Below are 18,728 nucleotides of genomic sequence, written 5' to 3'. Positions count from 1 at the left end.
GGCCAGGGACGAGGCCGAGACGCCGCCCCAGCGGCTCCCACCAGCAACACCCCGCCCCCGGCCGGCAGGGGAAACCCCCCAATGCGTCCGGGGTTCCGAGCCAATGTTACTTGCCACCGGTGCCAGCGGACCGGCCACTATGCCAACAACCCTAATTGCCCGAAAAAACAGAATCCGATACCCCGCCAGGTCGCTGCCGCCGCCCTGGGAGAAGAGCCAGCCCCAGAGGATTACGAGGAATACGAACAGGAACAGCCCGAGTGGGAACCAGCCACCATGTCCCTGGTCTGCCTAGGGGAAAGAGACATGATTCCGCGGGCTCCCCTACCCGCCAATACGAGAAAATACAGCCAGTGGGTAAACATAAATGGGCGCAAGGCCGAAGCCCTACGCGACACCGGGGCCAGTGTGACGGCGGTCCGCTGTCATCTGGTAACCCCGGAGCAGATCCTGCCAAACGTCCTTTGCCCCGTCCGATCAGCCGACAACTCCGAAAGCCTGTGTCGGATGGCCTGCGTCCCCTTCGAGTGGGGAGGAGTGTCCGGGATGTTGAAGGTGACTGTCCGCGATGATGCCCCAGTGGACTGCCTCCTGGGGAACGACCTCGAAAGTTCCCCCTGGGCAGCCGTCGAAAGAAGAGAGCACCTGGGATGTTGGGCCTCCCTGAATGGGCCTGCATAACGACCCGGTCCATGGCCGCCCGCGCCCTCTCCAGTCCCGAAGAACCCGAGTGGCCAGAGCCTCCTCCCCCGATCGTCCCGGAGGGAGACGCCCTAAGTGCCAATCTACCAGAACAAACCAAAGAAAAGCCCGTGCAACTCCAGGACCTTCCAGAACTGGCTCAGTGGCGGCAAGAAGGTGGTCCCACCCAAGAACAATTCCGACAAGAACAGAAGACCTGTCCCTCCCTCGAGGGACTCAGGCAGCAAGCCCTCGCCCAGAACGCAGGAGACACCGCGGGGGCACACTGGATTTATTGGGACAACGACCTGCTCTACAGCGAGCAAAGAATTGCGGAACTAGGGGCCAGTCGGGTGCTGGTAGTGCCCCTCCGCTTCCGAAACTTCCTTATGAACTTAGCGCACGATGTCCCTCTTGCTGGGCACTTGGGTCAAGACAAAACTTACAACCGCCTGGTAACACACTTTTACTGGCCCAAGATGCGAAATGATGTCGCCATCCACTGCCGGGCCTGCCCCACCTGCCAGGCCAGCGGGAAGAGCGGCCGAAAGATTAAAGCACCCTTGCAACCCTTTCCCGTCGTCACCACCCCGTTCGAACGGGTGGGAATAGACATTGTGGGGCCCCTAGACCCCCGGACGATTCAGGGGCACCGGTTCATCCTAGTCCTGGTGGACCACACCACCTGGTACCCCGAGGCCATTCCTCTTCGAACTGTAACAGCACCCGTGGTAGGCCGAGCCCTGATGGGGATCTTTTCTCGAGTGGGCTTCCCTCGGGAGGTCGTCAGCGACAGGGGCACGAACTTTATCTCGAAATACATGAGGTCTCTCTGGCAACAGTGTGGAGTCACCTACCGCTTCACGACCCCGTATCACCCACAAGGAAACGAACTGGTCGAGCGGTTTAACCGTACCCTCAAGGGAATGATCATGGGCCTGGAAGAACCCCTACGTCGCCAATGGGACGTGCTGCTCCCGTGCCTCCTCTTCGCCTATCGAGAAGTCCCCCAGAAGTCCCTCGGCTTCAGCCCATTCGAACTCCTGTACGGACACCCCGTCCGGGGCCCCCTCAGCCTGGTCAAGGAAGGTTGGGAGATGGCCCCTCAGAAGACCCCTCCGGATGTGTACAAATACCTCCTGACCCTCCGAAACCAGACCCGGCGATTCAGGGAACTCGCCAAAGCCAACCTGGAGGCCAGTCAGGAGGACATGAAGAAGTGGTACGATCAACATGCCTCCTCCATCGAGTTCGAACCAGGCCAGCAAGTATGGGTGATGTCTCCAGTCGAACCTTGTGCCCTGCAAGACAAATGGACCGGACCCTTCAAAGTGATAGAGCGCAAGGATCCGGTCACCTACCTAATAGACATGGAGTCCCCCCGGAACCCGCTCCGAGTCCTTCACGCAAACAGACTCAAACCCCACTTTGTGCGCTCGGAGCTCAGCCTACTAATGGCAACGGACAGTGGGACAGAAGAAGACTCCGAGCCCCTCCCAGACCTGCTGAGGACCCGTGAAAAAGATGGCTCCGTGGACGGGGTCAGACTCTCCGAGGCCTTGTCCCCGGAACAACACCAAGACTGCTGGGCCCTCTTGCTGCAATTTTCGGATCTGTTCTCCCTCACCCCCGGGGTCACCCCCTGGTGCCTTCATGACGTGGACACGGGAGACAGTCCACCTATCCGACACAGGGCGTACCGAGTGCCAGATCGGGTGCGCACCTGCATCCAGGAAGAAGTCTCCAAAATGCTGGCGTTAGGAGTGATCGAGCCCTCCGACAGCTCCTGGGCCAGCCCAGTCGTACTGGTCCCCAAGGCTGCCGCCCCGGGCGTCGCCCCCGAGCTCCGGTTCTGTGTAGACTATCGGGGCCTGAACGCTGTTACCAGAACCGACGCTCACCCCATCCCCCGGGCGGATGAGCTGATTGACCGCATGGGGGCCGCCCGCTACCTGAGCATCTTCAACTTAACGGCGGGCTACTGGCAGATCGGCCTCACCCCCAGAGCCCAAGAGCGATCCGCCTTCTCCACCCCGGATGGCCACTACCACTTCAACGTGATGCCATTCGGCATGAAAAACGCCCCAGCCACTTTCCAACAACTAGTGAACCAGGTACTGGCGGGCCTCGAAGAATTCAGCGCCGCCTACCTGGACGATATCGCTGTGTACAGTCGTCACTGGGCCGACCACCTTCACCACCTCCGGGAAGTCCTGCACGCCCTCCAGCGGGCTGGCCTCACCATCAAAGCCAGCAAGTGTCAAATTGGTCAGGGGTCCGTGACCTATCTCGGACACCAAGTGGGGAGCGGTCTGGTGGCCCCCCTTCGGCTCAAGATCGCTGCCATCCAGTCCTGGCAACCTCCTGTCACCCAAACCGAGGTCCGAGACTTCCTGGGGCTCACCAGATACTACCGGCGGTTCGTAAAGGACTATGGCAGTATTGTGGGGCCCCTCACAGAACTCACATCCAAGAAAAACCCCAAAACTGTCAACTGGACTCCAGACTGTCAAACGGCCTTCGAGAAGTTGAAGGCCGCCATGTGCACCGCCCCCATGCTCCAGGCCCCCGACTACAGCCGGTAATTCATCGTCCAGACGGACGCCTCCGATCATGGCATTGGGGCAGTGCTCTCGCAACTCAACGCTGAGGGAGTCGACCAGCCGGTGGCCTTCATCAGCCGACGCCTGCTGGCCCGAGAGCAGCGCTGGAGCACCATCGAGCGAGAGGCCTTCGCAGTAGTATGGGCCCTCAAGAAGCTCCGGCCCTACCTCTTCGGTACCCATTTCCGGGTACAGACAGACCACAGACCCCTGCAGTGGCTGATGCAGATGCGGGGGGAGAACCCAAAACTGTTGCGATGGTCCATCTCCCTGCAGGGGATGGACTTCACTGTGGAGCATCGCCCTGGCCAAGACCACGCCAACGCAGACGGCCTGTCACGCTTTTTCCGCCTCGGCGAGGAGAGTACCCAAGAAGATGGGTGACTCTCCCTGCCTTCAGCTGGGGGGGACGCATGTTGGACAGGCCTCGTGCACGGGCCGTTCCCTCCCCGCATAGGAAGACCCGAACACCGGCTCTCCCAGTATCCCCAGAAGAACCACCCCGACAACCCGCAAAAGCAACCTGCAACCCGTCCCTCACGGGACCCCGGCTCCCGAACACCACGACATCGGCCGGCCCGGGCCTCCTTCAGCAGCATTGCCCCGGCCCAGCCGCCATCTTGGACACTGCACCACGAGGCCGCGTGGCCTCAGCTCGACCCCAACCCTGGGTCTGGCCAGGCCCCGACATCGAGGCACCACCATCCACCCAGGAGGTGAAGGGACCACTTGGCAGGTCAATGGGGGAAAGGAGTGTCGATGGCTCTCCCCCGCCAGGTGCCGATCGCCCCCAGCCTCCCCGGGCGCTGGCTCCACCCCCCTGCTGGGTGTCTGGACTCCCTCATCCCAGACCTCCCGACCTCCCAGCGCGAGGGTCCGGACATCAAAGGAGGCCAGACCTATAACTGGGGCAGCTCCAGAGCAGGAAGGCAGTTGTATCCTGCAGTCGAGAGACACCTTGAAGAACTCATCCTTGACGGACTGCTGGCGCTGCCGCAGCCCTGCCTTGTGAATCCTCGATCCTGCCTGCTGGCGCTGCCGCGGCCTTCTGCAACCTACATCCTCGTCGGGACCTGCTGGCGCTGCCGCGGCCCATCCTTGTGAACCATCGCTCCTGCCTGCTGGCGCTGCCGCGGCCCATCCTTGTGAACCTTCGTCGGGACCTGCTGGCGCTGCCGCGGCCCATCCTTGTGAACCATCGTCGGGACCTGCTGGCGCTGCAGACTTGTCATCCTAGCCGGCTGGCGCTGCCGCGGCCCGACCTTCCCGAATTCCAAGCTCGAGGATTGGGAGCTATCCATCTACCACCCGTACCAGACCGGTACCAAGACTGTCCCGCTACCCTTTCCCCCTCAAGAGACTAGAATTGAGAGGACCCTCGTGTCCGACCTCACTGTACCGCTGATACCTCTGCTTTAAAAATCGTATATAAAGAGTGTTGACCTCATCTTCGTGTGGTGTCCATCTGTGGGGGGGGAAGTTCCTTGTCTGTACGATCGCTGGAGACGGCCCTCACCGGAGGCCTCTCCCCCTGTCCTCGGCCGACCCTCCAGGTCCCCGTCTAACAATAAGATTCTCATTTAAGTTCATAAAGGTAGAATAACTTTGGGTATGCGTCTTCAAATGTGACTAAGAACTACATTCAAATGCAAAGATGAAACATTAGCACCCACATTACATGAATCCATTCTCGTTAATAATGTTGAAACATGTCAATCGTGTGATGATAGTTTATTCACTCACCTAAACAATAAATGTTTATTTAATGCAGTTAAGGCACACAGTATATATGAATTATCTAATCCTACAGTGAATGCACTTCAATAATAATGTCAAGTGCAACACTTTACATTAATATTGTTAGAGCATATAGAGAACAGGTGCTAAGTGCACATTTATATTGCGTATTTGTGACGTGTAAGGGTGGAGCCAAACATTACTCTGCTCCATAAAAATAATATCAAATTTAAAAATTCTATTTTTCACACAATGCCTTCTGGAGTACAGCCCATCCTACCTACATTACCTGCATAAAAACTACTATCTAGAGAAGGAACCTTAGATCAGCTCAGGTACAGGCAATCTATGGCCTACTCTGAGTGAAAAAAACACAACTCTGAATGCCAATAAGACTGAGTGAAGATTCAAAGCCACGAATTAAGTAACAAATAAAAACAGTGTTGTTCAAACTGGCATTTGACACCTCGAGGGACAAAACTTGAATGACTAGGTGGAGGCTCTAATGACGTGAGGGCTCTAGTCGCAAAATGTGCACTTGTTGTCCTCAGCACTGGCCTTTGTTCTTATTTTGCTGTTCGTTGTCCCAACGCACTCTCTAGAGACTGAAAGGTGGCAGAGCTGTGCTACGTAAAACCTACACATACAGACACCCACATAGGCACACACACACATTCTGACTTGCTCACAGTATTTCCCCCTCTAGTGAAGTCTAAGTCCAGAGAAATAAATTAATGGTGTTACGGTAAAGTAGACATCGGTTTTGAATACAGGGTGGTGCCAACTGAATTGGATTTTCTTACTTATAATGTCAAGGCAAAGGTAAAACATATTGTTTTTCCTCATGGTAGCATCTGAAAAGAAGCCAAAAATCAACCTAGAGAGTTCACCTTTAAAAAAAATGACACACCACAAATATTGCACTATGGGAATGGCATCTGACACGTGGAGACATGGGATTTGAGAAGGTAATAGCTACATCTATAGAAACAAGCATTGGCATAGCCAATGGGTCTCGCCTATGGGCCTTATAAGTATTCAGTTATGCAGTAGGTCCCAAAGGCGAGACCTTATATTTGTGTTTCTATTTGTGTGTGTTATTTCTCTGTGTTAGTGCGTGTCTGTGTGTCACTGGGTCAGTGTATGCGATTGTTTTAGTGTGTGTGTGTGCACGCGCGTGCATTTTTGTGAGATTGGTTTTGAGTGTGCAAATGTGTCTCAGAGTATATATTTATTGTGTCTGTCGGTATGTGTGTTTGTGTACCCATGAGTGTTGCAGGGCGCTTGTGATTGGTAACTTGCGAGTGTGCGTGTGAGTAAGCGCGCGCTTTGCACAGGTTACCTTTCGCTTTTCTTACAGGAAATGAAAACGCTTGCATCATGTGTCAAAATCACAGACTGTGAGCTTTTGTGAAGAATTCCCAGTAAAAAAGAAGCAAAAACCTGTATCAGAGGGTGGCTGAGGCATGTGAAAGCGAGGGAACAGTGAGGGATGTAGGCATGGCAACAGCTCAGCAGCACGCGGATGCAGCTAACATGGCGATGAAAGCCTGCCTTATCTTATGCAATCTTGTATGAAAAAGGGCTCCATCAGCCGTGCGCGACAAGGAGCATCTCGCTAACCTCGTCTAGGATTAAAAATAAAACGGGGGTGGAAAAGAAAATCTCAGAAGCTGCAATGGTGTTGCTTCTTGTGACTGAATTAACAACAAGGGAGTGGTGCGTGCGTGCGTGCGTGCGCAGACTTCACTTTCCAAGCACTGCACTCATGCTTGTGGCGCGCCGCTGCTCGCTCCCGCAAGGTGGATGCCGCCACAAGCACGAGTGCAGTGCTTGAAAAGTGAAGACTGATGGCTGAAGGCCCTCCTAGAGCAGCGCATGTGCGCTTCCTAGGTGAGACCTAAAATTGGAAAGATCTTGAAGAAAGGGTAAGTCACAAACAACAATCACCTTTTTGAATAGGACAGTATGAATGCGCGAAAATCTAGTAGTAAACTCTGCATTTCATAAATGATGTATTTCTTCATGATTCTGGCTGGAGTCACACATGTTTGTTCTATACGGTTTCAATAGTAAGAACGTATTTTGGGTATCAGCATAATGAAAAAGGTCTTGAATTGTGTCATGTATGATTAACAACCAGAGAGACAAACAAACGTAACCCTGCGCTAACAGCAAATGTTACACCATTTAGCACCGCCACACACTTCTCAAGGTAACACATTCATATTTGTAACATTTTAATAGTGTAGAACACATGATTCGGAAGAAATAAAAGTAAAGGATGGTCAATAACAGAGCTTCAAGTGGAAAAATATGCGTGCAGGAGTGCGGTACCTGAGTACTTGTATGTCTCCGAAGAGCTGGTACTCTCCAATGAAAAGTGTTAACCTCTGCTGATAAGTGCTGATACTCTCAAATGAAAAGTATTGACCTCTGCTGAGAAGTGCTGGTACTCTCCAATGAAAAGTATTGACCTCTGCTGAGAAATGCTGATACTCTCCAATGAAAAGTATTGACCTCTGCTGAGAAGTGCTGGTGCTCTCCAATGAAAAGTACTGACCTCTGCTGAGAAGTGCTGGTACTCTCCAATGAAAAGTACTGACCTCTGCTGAGAAGTGCTGGTGCTCTCCAATGAAAAGTACTGACCTCTGCTGAGAAGTGCTGGTACTCTCCCTCTCGAAATAAATAAGTGTAGGTACCCAGTAGCTGACTGTAAAAGCCTATTTAAAGTACCGGTCGAGAGTTCTTCCCTAATAACACCCAATGTGGTGTGCTCTCAGTTTCTTACCTTGAGGGCAACTTTAAGCAATAAAATATGAAAGTGCCACACATTCCTTAAAATTAGATATTCTTGGGCAATCAATGTGGGTCTTTTGCATTCGGTCGAATCAGGTCAGTCTACCCATGAAATCTAGAAAGCAGAAACACACCGAGTAAAAAAAAGCGTGTTGCATTACCGTCTTTACTACCGAAAATATTGTGAGCAGCCTTCGCGGATGAGTCACTGCCTTCGCCACCCGTAAGATGTGACTGGCCACAAAGCCATTGGGAAACATTAGCTCGTTTATCGACTATTTTACTGACAACATCCTCACGTGACGAAACCCCATTTTCCTACTGAAATCAACCGCATCGGTTATTTGGAAGTTTATCTGCCACATGAATCTGAGAGCGGTGACCATAAGGGAAACTTACTGCTGCTGTAAGCTTCCCTCGGAAAGCATCTAGAAGTGACGTACATTTCTGGAAGTAAACACACCGGTAAATGCTCACTTGCTTTCTTAGCTTTATTTTTTTTGCTCTAAAGGCCTTGCCTTGTGGCAGCGAACTTCATGCAGACATGCGCCGAGTGGAAGGGCATTTCCCAGATCGTGAGTTCTTTATGAAACTCTGCGTGCGGAAATCTTTTTTTAATCACAGGCCCACATCCTTCCCCTCGATGAATCCATTGAATTGTTTTTGCACGGACATTGTTCGGATTATTACTGAACAAGGACGGTAGTTCTCACCAGGGTTGGATTGGGATTAAAAATCGGCCCATGCACGCAAAAAAAGTAACCCAAACTTGCATACTGTCTTTCTGCAAAACACTGCTTCGGTGAAATTTTATAATAAAAATAGGGAGTAGGGGAGGGGTGGGGGGGGGGGGGGGGGTGGAGTAAAAAAACGTGCAGAGTAGTTTACAATGGTGAAACACACCTGAAAACAAGTGAGGCCACTTTTGCTCAGGCCCCCAGCCCCCGTTCAATATGCATGTATTAATGGGACAACCCAGCGAGAGAAAGGGCGGTAATGGTCGCCCATCTACCTCCAGAAAGGCCATTCAAGCACCCACTGGGCTGCTGGCGGCATTGAACAACACAGAAACCGCCCAAATCGGTCCCCAGGCTGGTCAAAAAACCACCCCACAGCTGGAATTCCGATACCCGCCCCTCGGGCATTGCCCGAGTGCCTGTGTTACCAATCTGACGCGGGTTCTCACTGATGCACAGTATTCAGCAAAAGGGATCCCAGGGACCGAATGTGCTACAAGCAGCACCTCTTACACCAGATATAACTCTCAGACATGGAGCTGAGCATCTTCATTACAAAATAGCCAGGTTACCTGGTCTTTTTCTCCCCAAACTCTGTGAGATTCCTAGGTCGAGAGCGCATTTCAGTTCTAAAGAAGGTAAAAGAAAGGGTTGTTCGGTCAATGGCTGTAAGAAGATGAACCTTGGCCCTGCAATAGCCAACAAAGATAGTGATAAGATGTCAAAGCTGAACGCTGAAAACAATTGCTAAGATCCTTTTTGATTGCCTAAGAAAAGGTTGACTTTTCACAGTTGCCACCTTATCACCATCCACTTAGATATACATGTGAAAGTTGTCAAGTTTCTCTTTAAAAGGGTCCATGTTCGGAGGAAAAAAACACAAGGGTATGACAATTTTATAGTTCTTGATGAAAGATAAAGATCCTGATTATAAGTAGGATGATACTGGGCGAACCATACATTTGCATGCAAATGTACTGTTACCAAGCAGTAAATCCACCCTAGTACCATCCAGTTATGTGTTTAGCTGCATGGAATGAGGAATCTTGGCTGCTGCTACAGCCAAAGCCTCACTTCTTCTACTGAAAGTACTGGCCAGAAAAATTAAGGGCCTGATTAGATCTTACTCCGTTGCATGTGACGGATATCCCTTCTGCGGAAATATAAATCCCATTATATCCTATGGGATTTATATTTCGGCAGAAAGGATATCCGTCACCTTTGTGAAGGAGTAACCCGTCCACCAACATCTAAATCAGGCCCTAAGTCCGGTTCAACTCCCAGTAAAAACTGAGTACAAAAGAACCTGCCCACTGAGAATCAGGTGGAACAGAACTCCGTACAGTAATTCTGATTCCCCGACTTGTAATCAGGGTCATAAAGTAATGCAGAATTAGAAAATTTGACAATAAGCTCTCTTTAACATCAGGGAGGACAATGAGGCAAGTGAGAAAATCAGATGAAAATAGCAAGGGAAATCCAGCTGCAAAAAGAAAAAAATCAAGGACTAAAATAGTAGCAAGTGGATGACGAACACAATAAAAAATACGGAAACAAATGCTTAGAGATGCATCCTTCACTCATTCATGCCTCCTTTCTGTTTGATTCAAACACGGATCATTAGCACAGTTAAGATTCAACTGCATCTTGGATTGGGAGTCTCAGACAGAACCCTCTGGTCAGACCACTATCTTAAAAAGGACAATCATAAGGCCTGGCCACACCCCTTACCCATAACTCATCACATTTTCTTGGTACCTGAAAAAGATGGTAAAGTTTGACATGTTTTCCCAAAAGCGGGTCTCCGCTGTCAAACCTCTGCCCTTCCCATCCAAAGCTCCCTGCCAATCATGAGTCAACCCTCCATGTGAGCTCTCATAACCTTGGGTACTCTCTTAGCATGGATGTGACATCGGATGAAGAGAGGGCAATTTGAGATTAGCTAATAGCGGGTGAAACCTGATAGATTGGGATTGTTCTTCCTGAGGAGTGGTCATACGTAGGATGTCATGAACTCCAGTGGGAAAGTACCTCTGGTTAAGGAATTATTGATTCAATTAATTGCAGGTACTGAAGCAGCTGCCCATAGCAGGGTATTCCTGAAGGTTTATGATGGCAATGGGTCAGATGGTGATCTAGCAACTTCACTACCTTCACCAGGTCATGAACCTCAGAAGGTGAGAATTGATTGCCTGATGCAAGTGTAGGGTTGCTTGGTGTGATTCTTCTTGTCTTGTACTCATAACACAAACACAGTGTCTTACTTGCAAGGTAGGGTTTTAGTGGCATTGTTGATTAAGTAATCTGTCACGGAGTCACAGAAATCTAAGGAGTCATTGCAGAGGTACACTAAAGATTGCAGAATTCTCAGAGGATTTTGTGGAGCTCCTTAATGGGATACTTCGCATAGGAGATGTTTGACTTGCAAGGTATTTTGCTTTCCCGATGGCAGTTTTGGTGACCCTGTTGAGACTTTGGAAGCAGATTTTAACGATTTTTTGTATTTGTTCCTTTAGTGGTGTAGGGTAGCCATTTCTATTTTGATATTATTTGTATCTTTGTTTATCCTGGTCACCTTCAACATTAATTTTTGATGTATAGAGGTTTTGAAGGGGACTATCTTGTCCAATGCTTTGCTGTGCCAGTTGTGCAGATGGTAAATATCTTTAATTTGTCCCAGAACTGAGAGGAGATTCAAGTTTGAGCTCTGAAATTTTGAGTTTGATCCATTGTCTATTTATCATAGGGGACGAAGGTATGGTGGCTGTAGATTTTGATGGGATGAAGACAAAGAAAAAATTGGGATGGTGATCATTCCAAGAGATGGGTTCATTTGTTTTGAGCATTATGATTCCAGGAGATCCCAAAAATTACATCCATTGTACGACCCTGTAAAAAAGCTGAAGGAGGTTATGACTTTCCAGATTCGGGACGATTGTTCTTGGTTGAGGTGATGATGGTAGGTCGAACCACATCTTTAGGTCGCCGGGAAGGTACGGTTTAGTGTGTTTGGTGAAAATGTTCAATATGGCATCTAGTTTAGTAAGACATCTGTGAATGTTCCGTTATTTTGAGGTGGCCTGAGTATTAGAATGCACCCCAGAAAGTAGGCAGAAGTTTACATTTCACTAAGAATGATTTGCAGTCCAGTCCGCCAAGTGAAGTTCTTTAGTATTGGAGATTACAAGTGATTCTTTGAAAATCGTGAGCTATGGCTCCTTCAGCCTTCCCCTGGTGATTTTGTTCGATCACTGACAGAATATCAGAAAAACAAATAATGTGGGGATAGAATATTGTGTCCATAAAATCGAGGACCAAAATATCAAGAAAGAAGGTGTGAATAGTTAGGTATAGATTTACTATTCTTAACTCCACATCTACGTACCTTGAAAACTTGAAAAATATATATATATATTAACAACCAGAGAGACAAACAAACGTAACCCTGCGCTAACAGCAAATGTTACACCATTTAGCACCGCCACACACTTCTCAAGGAGACAGATTCATATTTGTAACATTTTAATAGTGTAGAACACATGATTCGGGAGAAATACAAGTAAAGGATGGTCAATAACAGAGCTTCAAGTGGAAAAATATATGTGCAGGTGTGCCGTACCAGAGTACTTGTATTTCTTCGAAGTTCTGGTACTCTCCAATGAAAAGTATTGACCTCTGCTGAGAAATGCTGATACTCTCCAATGAAAAGTATTGACCTCTGCTGAGAAGTGCTGGTGCTCTCCAATGAAAAGTACTGACCTCTGCTGAGAAGTGCTGGTACTCTCCAATGAAAAGTATTGACCTCTGCTGAGAAATGCTGATACTCTGCAATGAAAAGTATTGACCTCTGCTGAGAAGTGCTGGTGCTCTCCAATGAAAAGTACTGACCTCTGCTGAGAAATGCTGATACTCTCCAATGAAAAGTATTGACCTCTGCTGAGAAGTGCTGGTGCTCTCCAATGAAAAGTATTGACCTCTGCTGAGAAGTGCTGGTGCTCTCCAATGAAAAGTACTGACCTCTGCTGAGAAGTGCTGGTACTCTCCCTCTCGAAAAAAATAACTGAAGGTACCCAGTAGCTGACTGTAAAAGCCTATTTAAAGTACCGGTCGAGAGTTCTTCCCAAATAACACCCAATGTAGTGTGCTCTCAGTTTCTTACCTTGAGGCCAACTTTAAGCAATAAAACATGAAAGTGCCACACATTCCTTAAAATTAGATATTCTTGGGCAATCAATGTGGGTCTTTTGCATTCGGTCGAATCAGGCCAGTCTACCCATAAAATCTAGAAAGCAGAAACACACCGAGTAAAAAAAAGCGTGTTGCATTACCGTCTTTACTACCGAAAATATTGTGAGCAGCCTTCGCGGATGAGTCACTGCCTTCGCCACCCGTAAGATGTGACTGGCCACAAAGCCATTGGGAAACATTAGCTCGTTTATCGACTATTTTACTGACAACATCCTCACGTGACGAAACCCCGTTTTCCTACTGAAAACAACCGCATCGGTTCAGGGCCGGCTCTAGGGTCATGGTGGCCCTGGGCAGGGAGCGTAGGTAGGGGGCCCCGGAAGAGGGGGTCCAGCTGGGGCAGAGCGCGGAGGCCAGTAAAAGGGGGGTGGGGGGGGGGGGGGTCAGGGTGTTTAGAAGTGGAACTGAGCCGGAGGCCGCCAAATCCCTGCCAGGGGCCGCCACACAAATATGTTTCCATCCTCAGAGGATAAATATATTAAGGATATATATTGGTGTGGTGGCCCCTGGGGTTTGGTGGCCCTGTGCAGGTGCACAGCTTGCAAATGCCTAAGGCCGGCCCTGATCGGTTATTTGGAAGTTTATCTGCCACATGAATCTGAGAGCGGTGACCATAAGGGAAACTTACTGCTGCTGTAAGCTTCCCTCGGAAAGCATCTAGAAGTGACGTACATTTCTGGAAGCAAACACACCGGTAAATGCTCACTTGCTTTCTTAGCTTTTTTTTTTTTTTTTTTTTGCTCTAAAGGCCTTGCCTTGTGGCAGCGAACTTCATGCAGACATGCGCCGAGTGGAAGGGCATTTCCCAGATCGTGAGTTCTTTATGAAACTCTGCGTGCGGAAATCTTTTTTTAATCACAGGCCCACATCCTTCCCCTCGATGAATCCATTGAATTGTTTTTGCACGGACATTGTTCGGATTATTACTGAACAAGGACGGTAGTTCTCACCAGGGTTGGATTGGGATTAAAAATCGGCCCAGGTACGCAAGAAAAGTGGCCCAAACTTGCATACTGTTTTTCCGCAAAACACTGCTTCGGTGAAATTGTATAATAAAAAGGGAGGGGGGAGGGGGTGGGGGGAGGGGTGGAGTACAAAAATGCACAGAGTAGTTTACAATGATGAAACACACCTGAAAATAAGTGAGGCCACTTTTGCTCAGGCGCCCAGCCCCCGTTCAATATGCATGTATTAATGGGACAACCCAGCGAGAGAAAGGGAGTGACAACTCTGGCGTTGATAAAAGGGAGGTAATGGACGCCCATCTACCTCCAGAAAGGCCACTCAAACACCCACTGGGCCGCTGGCGGCATTGAACAACACAGAAACCGCCCAAATCGGTCCCCAGGCTGGTCAAAAAACCACCCCACAGCTGGAATTCCGATACCCGCCCCTCAGGCATTGCCCGAGAGCCGGTGTTACCAATCTGACGCTGGTTCTCACTGATGCACTGTATTCAGCAAAAGGGATCCCAGGGACCGAATTTGCTACAAGCAGCACCTCTTACACCAGATATAACTCTCAGACATGGAGCTGAGCATCTTCATTACAAAAAAGCCAGGTTACCTGGTCTTTTTCTCCCCAAACTCTGTGAGATTCCTAAGTCGAGAGCGCATTTCAGTTCTAAAGAAGGTAAAAGAAAGGGTTGTTCGGTCAATGGCTGTAAGAAGATGAACCTTGGCCCTGCAATAGCCAACAAAGATAGTGATAAGATGTCAAAGCTGAACGCTGAAAACAATTGCTAAGATCCTTTTTGATTGCCTAAGAAAAGGTTGACTTTTCACAGTTGCCACCTTATCACCATCCACTTAGATATACATGTGAAAGTTGTCAAGTTTCTCTTTAAAAGGGTCCATGTTCGGAGGAAAAAAAGACAAGGGTATGACAATTTTATAGTTCTTGATCGAAGATAAAGATCCTGATTATAAGTAGGATGATACTGGGCGAACCATACATTTGCATGCAAATGTACTGTTACCAAGCAGTAAATCCACCCTAGTACCATCCAGTTATGTGTTTAGCTGCATGGAATGAGGAATCACTGTGTCAAACTGTATTTTATGTTTGTAAAACCACACAAATTCCTTTTCCGTCGGGTTTAACACATATATTTTCCACCTGCTTAGAGCAGGTGGTAAATGTATGCAGGTCCTCTCTGCCGGGTGGGGGTGGAGGAAGAGTGGTGTAGGGAGTATGTCCCTGGTCAGTAAAAAATTGGAGGAAGTCTTGGCTGCTGCTACAGCCAAAGCCTAACTTCTCCTACTGAAAGCACTGGCCAGAAAAATTAAGGGCCTGATTAGATCTTACTCCGTTGTATGTGACGGATATCCCTTCTGCGGAAATATAAATCCCATTATATCCTATGGGATTTATCTTTCGGCAGACAGGATATCCGTCACCTTTGTGAAGGAGTAACCCGTCCACCAACATCTCAATCAGTCCCTAAGTCTGGATGTTCAACTCCCAGTAAAAACTGGGTATAAAAGAACCTGCCCACTGAGAATCAGGTGGAACAGAACTCCGTACAGTAATTCTGATTCCCCGACTTGTAATCAGGGTCATAAAGTAATGGAGAATTTGAAAATTTGGCAATAAGCTCTCTTTAACATCAGGGAGGACAATGAGGCAAGTGAGAAAATCAGATAAAAATAGCAAGGGAAATCCAGCTGCAAAAAGAAAAAAATCAATGACAAAAATAGTAGCAAGTGGATGACGAACACAACAAAAAATACGGAAACAAATGCTTAGAGATGTATCCTTCACTCATTCATGCCTCCTTTCTGTTTGATTCAAACATGGATCATTAGCACAGTTAAGACTCAACTGCATCTTGGATTGGGAGCCTCAGACAGAACCCTCTGGTCAGACCGCTATCTTAAAAAGGACAATCATACGGTCTGGCCACACCCCTTACCCATAACTCATTACATTTTCTTGGTACCTGAAAAAGAAGGTAAAGTTTGACATCTTTTCCCAAAAGCGGGTCTCCGCAGTCAAACCTCTGCCCTTCCCATCCAAAGCTCCCTGCCAATCATGAGTCAACCCTCCATGTGAGCTCTCATAACCTTGGGTACTCTCTTAGCATGGATGTGACATCGGATGAAGAAAGGACAATTTGAGATTAGCTAATAGCGGGTGAAACCTGATAGATTGGGATTGTTCTTCCTGAGGAGTGGTCATACGTAGGATGTCATGAACTCCAGTGGGAAAGTACCTCTGGTTAAGGAATTATTGATTGCATTATTTGCAGGTACTGATGCATATGCCCATAGCAGGATATTCCTGAAGGTTTATGATGGCAATGGGTCAGATGGGGATCTAGCAACTTCACTACCTTCACCAGGTCATGCACCTCAGAAGGTGAGAATTGATTGACTGATGCAAGTTTAGGGTTGCTTGGTGTGATTATTCTTGTCTTGTACTCAAACACAATGTCTTACTTGCAAGGTAGGGCTTTAGTGGCATTGTTGATTAAGTAATCTGTCACGGAGTTACGGAAATCTAAGGAGTCATTGCAGAGGTACACTAAAGATTGCAGAATTCTCAGAGAATTTTGTGGAGCTCCTTAATGGGATACTTCGCATAGGAGATGTTTGACTTGCAAGGTATTTTGCTTTCCTGATGGCAGTTTTGTAGACCCTGTTGGGACTTTGGAAGCAGATTTTAACGATTTTTTGTATTTGTTCCATTAGTGGTGTAGGGATGTATGACGTTACAACGCATACTTTTACTCCGCATACCATTACAACGCGGTATTTACAACGCATACCGCTACAACGCATAGCGCTTTGGGGTGCTGGATAGTGGTAAGTATAATTTACTATTCTAACTCCAGTCCCCGTGGACCCTAGGGAAGGTGTTGGATAGTAAATTAAACTTACCTCTTATCCTAGAGCGCCCCCCAGCGCAATGCGTTGTAACGGTATGCGTTGTAATGCCTGCGTTGTAGTGGTAGTGCGGAGTAAAAATTGCGTTGTAACAGGTGTATACCGTGGTGTAGGGTAGCCATTTCTATTTTGATATTATTTATATCTTTGTTTATCCTGGTCACCTTCAACATTCATTTTTGATGTATAGAGGTTTTGAAGGGGACTATTTTGTCCAATGCTTTGCTGTGCCAGTCGTGCAGATGGTAAATGTCTGTTGATTTGTCCCAGAACTGAGAGGACATTCAAGTTTGAGCTCTGAAATTTTGAGTTTGATCCATTGTCTATTTATCATAGGGGACGAAGGTATGGTGGCTGTAGATTTCGATGGGATGAAGACAAAGAAAAAAATGGGATGGTGATCATTCCAAGAGATGGGTTCATTTGTTTTGAGCATTATGATTCCAGGAGATCCCCAAAATTACATCCATTGTACGACCCTGTAAAAAAGCTGAAGGAGGTTATGACTTTCCAGATTTGGTACGATTGTTCTTGGTTGAGGTGATGATGGTAGGTCGAACCAAATGTTTAGGTCACCGGGAAGGTACGGTTTAGTGTGTTTGGTGAAAATGTTCAATATGGCATCTAGTTTAGGAAGACATCTGTGAATGTTCCATTATTTTGAGGTGGCTTAAGTATTAGAATGCACCCCAGAAAGTAGGCAGAAGTTTACATTTCACTAAGAATGATTTGCAGTCCAGTCTGCCAAGTGAAGTTCTTTAGTATTGGAGATTACAAGCGATTCTTTGAAAATCGTGAGCTATGGCTCCTTCAGCTTTCCCCTGGTGATTTTGTTCGATCGCTGACAGAATATCAGAAACAAAAATATTGTGGAGATAGAATATTGTGTCCAAAAAATCGAGTACCAAAATATCAAGAAAGAAGGTTTGAATAGTTAAGTATAGATTCACTATTCTTTACCTTGAAAAAAAAAAAATATATATATATATATATATATTCACTGAAAAAACCATAGGTTATAGACCATATATAGTTAGGAATTCGCATTTACAAAACCTTATTTTACTCACACAAAACCATTGAAATTCCATATATAGTTAGTTGCACTAACTATATATCGCGCACCCGCAATCCACTGCTGATGATGTCACATATTACATCATTCATGACATGGTCAGTGACATCACTGATGACATCACTGATGACATCTCAAAAGACATCACTGATGACATCTCAAATGACATCACTGATGACATCACTGATGACATCTCATTTGACATTACTGATCACATCACTGATGATATCATTCATGTGATAATACGATGAACCTCTTCAGACTCTAATATAACCTTAGATACAATCAGTGTAAACAGACACTCACAGACTGTCACTCATCCATGGAGTTACTCACACACCTAGTCAGTCATGCAAAGAATCAATCACACCTCCATTTCCTCAACTATACAGTTATACAAACTTTACTTATTCAAACATATACTAACGCATATTTACTCTCTTATACAATCCCTGATACAAGTTCACAATGATCCATACAGCCACTCACACATTCACTGGCTCTTATGCACAGTTATTTATATATGTCAACTCTCACATGTACTGTGTTTTACATATGTACTTACTTTGACATGTAGCACTGAGATATCCATTCACTCACCAATACACTCATGCACACAGTCAACCGCCCATACAGCTGTTTCCACATGCACTTTTGAAACCATACATCTAGTGAATCAACTGCTCACACATCTATGCACAGAGTCATACACCTCCCAGCCACCCACACACACACTCAGTCTCCCATACAAATACTTGGGCAACCAATCAATAACCCATATAGTTACTCATATAGCTACTTATCAACACATGCAACAGTTTACAGAACAACAGACATAATGATGCACAAATTAAGACAGTTTAGTCACTAACCCATGCACTCAGTGAGACACATTTAATCACTCACTCATACAGTCAGTCATGCACCTACTAAATCCTTCATCCAGACACTTATACATCCA

This window comes from Lissotriton vulgaris, chromosome 1_1 (assembly GCF_964263255.1).
Source record: "Lissotriton vulgaris chromosome 1_1, aLisVul1.2, whole genome shotgun sequence".
Lineage (NCBI taxonomy): Eukaryota > Metazoa > Chordata > Amphibia > Caudata > Salamandridae > Lissotriton > Lissotriton vulgaris.
The sequence above is the reverse complement of the archived record's forward strand: the minus strand, read 5'-3'. Positions refer to the sequence as shown.